The sequence below is a fragment of the Scylla paramamosain genome, chromosome 6 (genome assembly GCF_035594125.1).
Source record: "Scylla paramamosain isolate STU-SP2022 chromosome 6, ASM3559412v1, whole genome shotgun sequence".
Lineage (NCBI taxonomy): Eukaryota > Metazoa > Arthropoda > Malacostraca > Decapoda > Portunidae > Scylla > Scylla paramamosain.
Window position 1 is genome coordinate 5165001 of NC_087156.1, and position 10000 is coordinate 5175000.

The 10000-nt window shown below is 47.2% G+C and overlaps 2 long non-coding RNA genes across 3 annotated transcripts in view; one reads left to right on the forward strand and one right to left on the reverse strand.

Annotated features, from left to right (window-relative positions):
• The window catches only part of LOC135101245 (uncharacterized), a 112271-nt gene that overhangs the window by 98763 nt on the left and 3508 nt on the right, over nucleotides 1–10000 (forward strand). The window contains exon 5 of the long non-coding RNA XR_010269173.1: nucleotides 8140–8457. This is a non-coding gene — a long non-coding RNA (uncharacterized LOC135101245). The remainder of the gene's footprint in view (nucleotides 1–8139; nucleotides 8458–10000) is intronic.
• Nucleotides 1–10000, reverse strand: part of LOC135101246 (uncharacterized) — a 155928-nt gene that overhangs the window by 48054 nt on the left and 97874 nt on the right. The gene's annotated exons all lie outside the window — the stretch shown is intronic.

Below are 10000 nucleotides of genomic sequence, written 5' to 3' on the forward strand. Positions count from 1 at the left end.
AACCTAACCTAATCACATTCAACCATTGATACATCTTTCTTTTATGTTATTACGCTCTTAACATCTAACCCAAGCTACAGTAACGTAACCTAACCTAGCTTAACCTCTTTCAAACTACAAGTCACCTTCCATAACACTTTCAACAACTGTTCTTAACATCTAACCTAATCTAAGCTAATCCAAGCTAACCTAAGTTAATCTCATCTAACCAAACTCAACACAGACACAGAAATAGGCAGCTTCATGATCAGTAGCAGTAGTAGTAGTAGTAGCAGTGGCAGTAGCAGCTTCCGAGGCAACCTTAATTTAGTGGAGTGACTTATCCCTCGAGCTTTTGTCCGAAACTCTTTGCTCTAATGAGTATCTCTTCATAGAGCACTAATTAACAGGGCAGTCTGCTTAGTGAGTCAGGCAGGCTGGACTGGGATGGGCCGGGAGATGCAGGAGGAGGAGGAGGAGGGACAGGATGAGAGGAAGGAAGGGAGGGAGGAGTGAAAGGATGGTGTTATGGAAGGGAGGACAGTAGAGGAGGAGGAGGAGGAGTGGTGCTTAGAGAACCGTATCAAGGATGGAAGAGAGAATGGTGAGGATTGGTTGAAATAGAGCAAGTTGGTGGATTATCAAATGTGAACAGAATTAGACACATTAAGATGAGAGACAAGGAGAGAATGGAAATGAAAAATATATGTTAGAGAGACGAGAAAAATGAAAGACAAAAGAACAGAAGAACCTCTCTCTCTCTCTCTCTCTCTCTCTCTCTCTCTCTCTCTCTCTCTCGATTAATCTCCCTCTCCCACTCACTTTAATCTACTTTCAGCTCCTCCCATGCACCTTTCTCTTCCTTCTAGAGTCCCCATCTCCTCTCTCATATACTCCTCTCCTCATTTTTCCTTCTTAAGGGAAACCTATTAGCCATATTATGCCTCTTCCTCCTTTGTCCTCCTCCTCCACTTCTCTTTTATTCTATCACTCCCTTGCCTCTTTTCCATCTCCTTCCCTTTCCCACCATCTTTCCTACTTCCATACTTATACTCCGCCCCCTCCACTACCACCACCATCGCCGCCATCACCGCCACCGCCGCCGCCTCCGCCACAGCCTCGGGCCAAGCCGCCCCACAACTTGCCTGGACAAGATTTTCCTTTTACAGTATTTTACAAACATTTTTAACCCTGGCGTTTCCCCGGGAGAAGGAAGGGAGGGAGCAGGACGAGTAATGGGGCAAAGGAGGAGTAATAGGCCACTTGCATAAATATATAAGTCTCTCTCTCTCTCTCTCTCTCTCTCTCTCTCTCTCTCTCTCTCTCTCTCTCTCTCTCTCTCTCTCTCTCTCTCTCTCTCTCTCTCTCTCTCTCTCTCTCTCTCTCTAGCCAGTGATGAGTAGTCCAGGCTTCTTGTCTTAGGGTACGACCTCTCTCTCTCTCTCTCTCTCTCTCTCTCTCTCTCTCTCTCTCTCTCTCTCTCTCTCTCTCTCTCTCTCTCTCTCTCTCTCCTCCGTCTCCCAGGGGGTTGGGTTCCGCTAGAAAAGCTTCCAATACTCGACCCTGGCTTGACGGCTCCATAGGGAATCCCGGGGTGGAGTAACACTCTCCTTTTCTTCCTACTAATTGGCTTCGTTTGGGCCGGCAGTGAGGCAGGAGGAGGAGGAGGAGGAAGAGGAGGAGGAGGATCGTGAGAAAGTGGGAGGAGGCCAGACGGGGTGAGAAATTATGTATGAGAGAGAGAGAGAGAGAGAGAGAGAGAGAGAGAGAGAGAGAGAGAGAGAGAGAGAGAGAGAGAGAGAGAGAGAGAGAGAGAGAGAGAGAGAGAGAGAGAGAGAGAGAGAGTGCGAGGGGCGATAAGGGACGGTCGGGGCAATACTGTTTGTGTTCAAATCTTTAAAAGGAATTTCACCTGTCGATACCTTTTGAAAAAGATGCTAATTATCCCCACAGCGAGCATATATTTCAACTCCTATGTAAAATATCTCTCTCTCTCTCTCTCTCTCTCTCTCTCTCTCTCTCTCTCTCTCTCTCTCTCTCTCTCTCTCTCTCTCTCTCTCTCTCTCTCTCTAAGCAAGTATTCCTTTTGGCCTTCGTTTTCTTGGCCAGCTTTAACATCCATCCTTCCTTCCTTCCTTCCTTCCTTCCTTCCTTCCTTCCTTCCTTCCTTCGTTCGTTCGTTCGTTCGCTGTGCTGTAATCAAACTCTCTCATTTCCTCCAACGTGCATCACACTCACGGACGCGCGCACGTAAAGCAGCAGCGCCATTGTGTGTGTGTGTGTGTGTGTGTGTGTGTGTGTGTGTGTGTGTGTGTGTGTGTGTGTGTGTGTGTGTGTGTGTGTGTGTGTGTGTGTGTGTGTGTGAGAGAGTTGTAGCATCACCAGAACACAATCTGGTTATATCACAACATCCCGTCCTCCACACCCCGCCACCCCCCTCCCTACAAAAAAAAAGAGAAAGAAAAAGAAAGAAAAATCCGCCTACTCTCTCTCTCTCTCTCTCTCTCTCTCTCTCTCTCTCTCTCTCTCTCTCTCTCTCTCTCTCTCTCTCTCTCTCTCTCTCTCTCCAAAAAATCTAGAGTTATACGTACCTACAGTTCTTTCAAATATCCAAAATATTTTGACAACAAATTACCACATGCAGAAAAGAGAGAGAGAGAGAGAGAGAGAGAGAGAGAGAGAGAGAGAGAGAGAGAGAGAGAGAGAGAGAGAGAGAGAGAGAGAGAGAGAGAGAGAGAGAGAGAAAAAAAAAAAAAGAAAAAAACGAAACAAGCTGCGTAGCGTTGCCGGAAATATAGATGGCAAAAAAAAAAGCGAGAAAAAAATTTGTCGAAAATCCAAAATCTATTAAATTCCCGAATCCGTATAAGCGAATATTCGAGTACGGGTAAGAGAGGGGGAGTCCGGAAAAGCCTTCGCGATCGGCCATTTCACAGCGGACGGCCGGATACGAGAGAGACCTTCCTAATATCCCCTGCCCTATTTTTCTAGGCAAATTCATATAACCGAGAGGTAAACGGGCCGATACAATGGGTTAAAATCGCTAATTTCGGATTACCGTTCACTTCATATTTATATTTTCCGACCGTGGGAGTGACGTTTTTACCGGGCATAAATTTCGCACAATGAGCCAAATTAAAACTCAGTATTGGCTCCTGTTCTAAATTATATTCCAGCGAGGGAGGGAGGGTGGGAGGGAGGGAGGGCGGTGCAGGAGGTGTGGGAGAGAGAGAGAGAGAGAGAGAGGTAGGGAGAGGGAGGGAGGGGGAGGAAAGGATATATGTTGCGAGGGAGGGAGGGAGGGAGTGACGGAGAAAGAAAGAGGGAGGAGGGAAAATGAATAACGGAGTGAGGGGTGTACGTGAGAGAGAGAGAGAGAGAGAGAGAGAGAGAGAGAGAGAGAGAGAGAGAGAGAGAGAGAGAGAGAGAGAGAGAGAGAGAGAGAATAAGTGACGAACGATACAATAACAGAGATAGAAATAAACATTATATTTCCTACGAGGACGTATTTAAGTGCTGTGCCTCTCTCTCTCTCTCTCTCTCTCTCTCTCTCTCTCTCTCTCTCTCTCTCTCTCTCTCTCTCTCTCTCTCTCTCTCTCTCTCCAGTCCCCTCATTTCTGTCCCGTATTCCAAAACCTCCCTCTCTTTTTCCCCTCCGCTGCCCCTCCTTTCATCCCCTCTTCCCGCCGGCTCCCCTCTCCCTCCCGCTCTCCCCGCCTCTCCCTCTCTCGCCCCGAACACCCGGCCAATAGATCCTGATGATAGCTATGATGGTAGATGTCGGGACTGATATAAAAAATATATATACCTAAACAGCAGGCTAGACTGATGGACTGACAGACAAACAGACAGGCAGACGGACAGACAGGGCGCAGTTTCATAATGCCGCTTGTGTGTGTGTGTGTGTGTGTGTGTGTGTGTGTGTGTGTGTGTGTGTGTGTGTGAATATGTACGTAGCTGCTGACAAAATACTAATAAACTTATCATGATTTACGTTAACCTCTTTGATAAAACTGCACACACACATACACACACACACACACACACACACGTACGTAGATACATACATACATACATACATACATACATACACACACACACACACACACACACACACACACACACACACACACACACACGGAACGGCACTGTCCCTACATAAAATACTGTGTGTAATATGAATTAATTTACGAAACAGTATAACTCTCTCTCTCTCTCTCTCTCTCTCTCTCTCTCTCTCTCTCTCTCTCTCTCTCTCTCTCTCTCTCTCTCTCACACACACACACACACACACACACACATTAGCCAACCCAAAACTTTGAATCCACGAGAGAATGACTTATAGATTATCGCAGGAGTGTGTCTAAGTTTGTGTGTATAGCTGCCATCTATATCAGTCCCCCCAACCCCAACCCCCTCCAGCCTCCCCTAACCCCTCCACCCTCCCTCTACCTCCCTACCCACGCATCTGAAGACTTACGTTTCTGATTATAACTTCAGCTTTCTTCACAACCTTCTGTATATCAGGAAGAACGTTGGCAGGGGAGAGTGGGGGGAAGGAGGAGGAGGAGGAGGGGCAGTTTAAAGCTAAGGAGGAAGGAGTGGTGATGGTGGTGATGGTGAAAGAGGTGACTGTGGAGGAGAGAAAGGAGATGAGAACGAGGTGAAGATGGAGGAGAGCGAGGGGAAAGAAAAGGAGGAGGAGGAGGAGGAGGAGGAGGAGGAGGAGGAGGAGGAGGAGGAGGAGGAGGAGGAGGAGGAGGGATAAATGTAACAGATTAGAGAGAGAGAGAGAGAGAGAGAGAGAGAGAGAGAGAGAGAGAGAGAGAGAGAGAGAGAGAGAGAGAGAGAGAGAGAGAGAGAGAGAGAGAGAGAGAGAGGGGGGGGCGTGCAACTTTCCTTTTTTTTCTTTTTTTTTTGTTATCTTACAAGGTATAATCATTCCTTTCCTTTTTAAACTCCTTCCCTATTTGTTTTTGTTTACCTTACTTCCTTTCTCCCTCCCTTGATTCCTTCTTCCCTTCCCTTCCCTTCCCTTCCCTTCCTTCCTTTCTTCCTTCCACTTATCTACACGCACTACAGCACCACCAATCTATATTTTTAACTAACCTGCATCCCTTTACATTTCCTCAAACACTACCACACAAACACAAACACAAAACCCCTCGCAAGTCGTAAATATATCTACAACTACAACTTGTCCTTCCTTTGTGTTCCTCAGTGTACACTCTTCCCCTTAGTGCACCTGATCCCTTCACCTACAGAGCCAGACAGAAAGAAGCCAATGTCAAGCAGGTCTTTCATCCACACATTAGGCAGGAATAGTTAATTTAGTATTTTAAAATGAACGGAGGCTTGGGACAGCGGGACAGAGACGTGATGTGATATGATAAGACAGGGACAAAATGATGAAACGAGGCGGAGAGAGAGAGAGAGAGAGAGAGAGAGAGAGAGAGAGAGAGAGAGAGAGAGAGAGAGAGAGAGAGAGAGAGAGAGAGAGAGAGAGAGAGAGAGAGAGAGAGAGAGAGAGAGAGAGAGAGAGAGGCTTACTTCTAAATCAGCTTCTTTAATTACGCCACCGTATCCTTGACTTTTTCAAGAGTTCCTTAGTGTCTTGTGGAAATGACGGAATGTGGAGAGAAGAGGAAGCCGGAGAAGGAGCAAGATTGAAGGAGGAAGGAGAGAGAGAGTGAGAGTGAGAGTGAGACAGAGAGAGTGAGAGAGAGAGAAAATGGGAGGAAAGAAGACTGCGATGGTTGAAATACGAAAAGAAGGTTAGAGAAAAGAAAAAAAATAGAGAGACGCGGAAAGGGAGAAAGGGGGAATAAGGTAAACGAAATAATGAAGCAGACAGGTAGGGAAGGGTGGAGAGGGGAAAAAGAGAAGAGGGAAAAGGGAAAACTAAACAAAAAGGAAGAGGAACGAGAAGACTACATGGCAAGGGAGAGGAGAGGAGAGGAGAGGAGAGGAGAGAGGAGAGGAGAGGAAGGGAGAGCAAGGCAGAGAGACGAGAGTAAAGGGTGAACGATGAAGGCGGAGAGAGAGAGAGAGAGAGAGAGAGAGAGAGAGAGAGAGAGAGAGAGAGAGAGAGAGAGAGAGAGAGAGAGAGAGAGAGAGAGAGAGAGAGAGTCCACTTCAGAGCTCGCCTACCTCGCCTCGGGCCTCGCAGCATCAGGGGTCACAGCCTCTGTCAGTGTCCCTGCCTGCTCCTCCTCCTCCTCCTCCTCCTCCTCCTCCTCCTCCTCCTCCTGCAATTCCTCCATGGTTATTGCCGCAGCTCAAAAAAGTCTCCTGGGCGTCTAGAAGCAGGAGGACACGAAGATAGAAAAAGGAGATATGGATGCAAAGGGAGGATAAACAAGAGAAAGAGAAAGAAAGAGAGGATAAAATATACATACATAAAGTGTCCCTCGTTGAATAGTACACAGTTAAAATTCTCTCTCTCTCTCTCTCTCTCTCTCTCTCTCTCTCTCTCTCTCTCTCTCTCTCTCTCTCTCTCTCTCTCTGGCCGCCACCCTCCCTCCCTCCCTCCCTCCCTCCCTCTCTCAGTTTATAATCCTCTGGTATTGTTCGTCACAGAATCTAATGGCGAGCGTCGGTGAGGGAAATACTCGGTGGAATTCTAGATCACGAGAGAGAGAGAGAGAGAGAGAGAGAGAGAGAGAGAGAGAGAGAGAGAGAGAGAGAGAGAGAGAGAGAGAGAGAGAGAGAGAGAGAGAGAGAGAGAGAGAGAATGAAAAAGAGAAAAGTGAATAACAATGAAAAAGAAAGAAAGACTGAGAAGAAAAGGAAAAAGGAAAGGTACAGAAAATGTCGAGGGAGGAAATGAAGAAAAGAAAGAAGGAAGGAAGGAAGGAAGGAAGGAAGGAAGAAAAGAAAGGAAAAGGAAAGAAGTGGAAATTCACCAAAACCACCACTAAGGAAAGAGGGAAAGGAAAGAAAGGAAAGGAAGGAAGGTAAATTCACCACCGACACCACCACCACCACCACCACCACAAATGTACAAATGGCCCAGCAATGTTCCCCAAAAGGACACACATTAAAAACGGAAAGCCTTGGTCTGCTTCCTATCACCCTCTCACTTTTCTAATGGCAAGTCGGATTCCTATTTTTTATGCTACACTTCCACAGAATAAAAAAAAAAAAACGAGGGAGGGAGAGAGAGAGAGAGAGAGAGAGAGAGAGAGGGAGTGGTAGAGGATCGGGCATATCTCCGTAAGGTTGAAACAAGGGTGAGTAGATGAGGGGCATTACAGCCTTACGGGAACTGGGAGCAAGATTCAACTAAACCCTTTTTGCTGATGTGTATGAGAAAGGCTTTCACGTTGAGGGGGGTACAGAGAGAGAGAGAGAGAGAGAGAGAGAGAGAGAGAGAGAGAGAGAGAGAGAGAGAGAGAGAGAGAGAGAGAGAGAGAGAGAGAGAGTTTAATGGCACTTCCACACTGGGACAAAAGAGGAAACGTGAGTGCCGACCCCCTTCCTCCTCTCTCTCTCTCTCTCTCTCTCTCTCTCTCTCTCCCTCTCCCTCTCTCCCTCAACACTTCATTCTGGCACTTCTTTCACTTACTCACTCTATCAGCACCCTTCACTCCACCTTATCGCACGCACTCAGCCTCCGGGTAGAGCGCCTCCTTCATTCTCTCGCCTCCATCCTTCCTCCTTCCTTCCTTCCTTCCTTCACGTCTACTGTTTTTCACTCCAGGGAAAATTCATAAACATGTTAAAGACTTTGTTTCTTATTTCTTGGTTCTACTTCATTAATGTTGATACTCTTATTTTTCCTCCTTTTTATTTATTTATTTTTTTTTTTGTTTTGTTTTATCCTCTTCACTTTTTCTTTTTACTTTTTTTTTTTTTTTAGTTCATCCTCTACCTTCGTTACTTTCATGAGTTTAAGCATTGCGTTATACAGTTCACCTTCGTCTTGCTCCAGTCGTTTTCCAAAGACCAGCGGCCATCCATCCATCCATCCATACATCCATCCATCCATCCATTCCCACCTCCTCAGTCCTTCTCAGCTCCCCCAATCAACATTTCCTCTGGTGGCAGCGAGAGAACATCCGCTGCTCTTTTTCCCCTTCGTTCATACTTCCTGATACACTGGCAGAATCATCAGTATATTTTTTATTTATCTAACTGTTTGTGTCTCTTCTTTCACAGGCCAGCAGCAGCAGCAGCAGCAGCAGCCCTCGCAGTCAGGCAGAGAGGAGGGCCGGCCAGTTAGCCAGCCGGACGCACACCGCCGACAGGGAAGCAGGCAGCCAATCATCCGCCGTGTCCCGTGTGAGCAAACCCTCCTCCAGGCAGTCACCCATGCAGCCAAGCGGGGAAACGCAGCCAAACAATCACCCAGCCATCCGGAAAGAGTCATCCAATCATGCAGCGAACTACCATCACCGTCACCACCATCACCACCATCACCTTACTCACTCACTCACTCACTCGGGGACTCTTCGCCCACCGCAGCTCCTCAATACGGTAACACTAACTTACGTGGAAGCCAAAACAAAAAATATATTTATACAGAAAACTTTATGCTGAAAAATAATGACATATCGCACCAATAGACATCTCTCTCTCTCTCTCTCTCTCTCTCTCTCTCTCTCTCTCTCTCTCTCTCTCTCTCTCTCTCTCTCTCTCTCTCTCTCCGTCAGTCTGCCTCATCGATCTCATCACATCTACCCAGAGTGCCTGGCTAAGGGGAGGGACGAGGAGGTACTGAAAACCGGAGACTCATTCCCACAGACCATTTTCCTTCTTTTTCCCCCACTAGAGTCTTCCAGAGATGCTTCAGGCGAGGTACAGGAAGAGGAGGAGGAGCAGGAGGAGGAGGAGGAGGAAGAGGAGGAGGAGAAAGAGGAGGAGGAGGAGGAAGGAGACCGCAGAGTCCTTCCACCATTGAATTTTTCCTCTTCATTTCATCTGTCAGTCAGTCTGTCTATCTGTCTGTCTGACCGTCTGCCTGTCTGCCTGTCTGTCTGTCTCTTTCGTGGACTGCGTACGTATATCTGCCAAAACCTCGTAATTTTCCCGCTTGTCTCTGTCTGTCTCGGGGAAACCTCTTGCCTTCTGTCTCCTCATCGCGTCTGTCTATTTGTCAGTGCGTCTGCCTCCGTGAATAGGTGGGTGGGTGGATTGATGGGTGGTGGGATGGGTGGGTGGATGGATGGATGGGTGGATAGATGGATGGTTGGATGGATGTCTACTGATGAGATTACGTCCATATGTATCTGTATGTTTACCTGCTTGCCTATATCTGCCTGCCTGCCTGTCTGTTAGTCTGACTTTCTGTCTGTCTATCTAGCTGACATATTTATTTGCTTTACCTATCCGCCCCTCTGCTCTCTCTCTCTCTCTCTCTCTCTCTCTCTCTCTCTCTCTCTCTCTCTCTCTCTCTCTTCTGAAATCTCACCTTTAACCTCGTTCCTGTATTCACAAATCCTCACATTCCCTCACCTTCCACCTACCGGCCCACCTCACCTCACCTCACCTCACCTGTCCTGAATCAATCACACACTCCCCCCTTAACACACTCTCCCTTCTCCTCCTCTCGCTCCTCTCCTCCCCGCCCATCGACAGTTGCGAGCTGCCTGTCATTATATAACATTAAATCGGCGCACTAAGACAAGACGCTAACATTTTGTTCCACCGAATGGAGTCGAGGGAAGGAGAGAGAGAGAGAGAGAGAGAGAGAGAGAGAGAGAGAGAGAGAGAGAGAGAGAGAGAGAGAGAGAGAGAGAGAGAGAGAGAGAGAGAAGGAGGGGGAGGAAAAGACGTAGATGCGAAACGAAAGACGAGGATGGTGAAGGAAAAGGAAGAGAGGAGATTAATGGACGAGGATGGTGAAGGAAAAGGAAGAGAAGAGATTAATGAAGAGTGAATAGAAAAAGAAAGAAGAAAGAAGGAATTATAATAGTACTGAAGAGAAGATTATGAGAAGGAGGAAAGGAAGGAGGAGGAACCGGGAGAGGGAAAGAGAGTAAAGGATAGGAACGTTCAAGAGAAGAAAAGGACGAAAGGG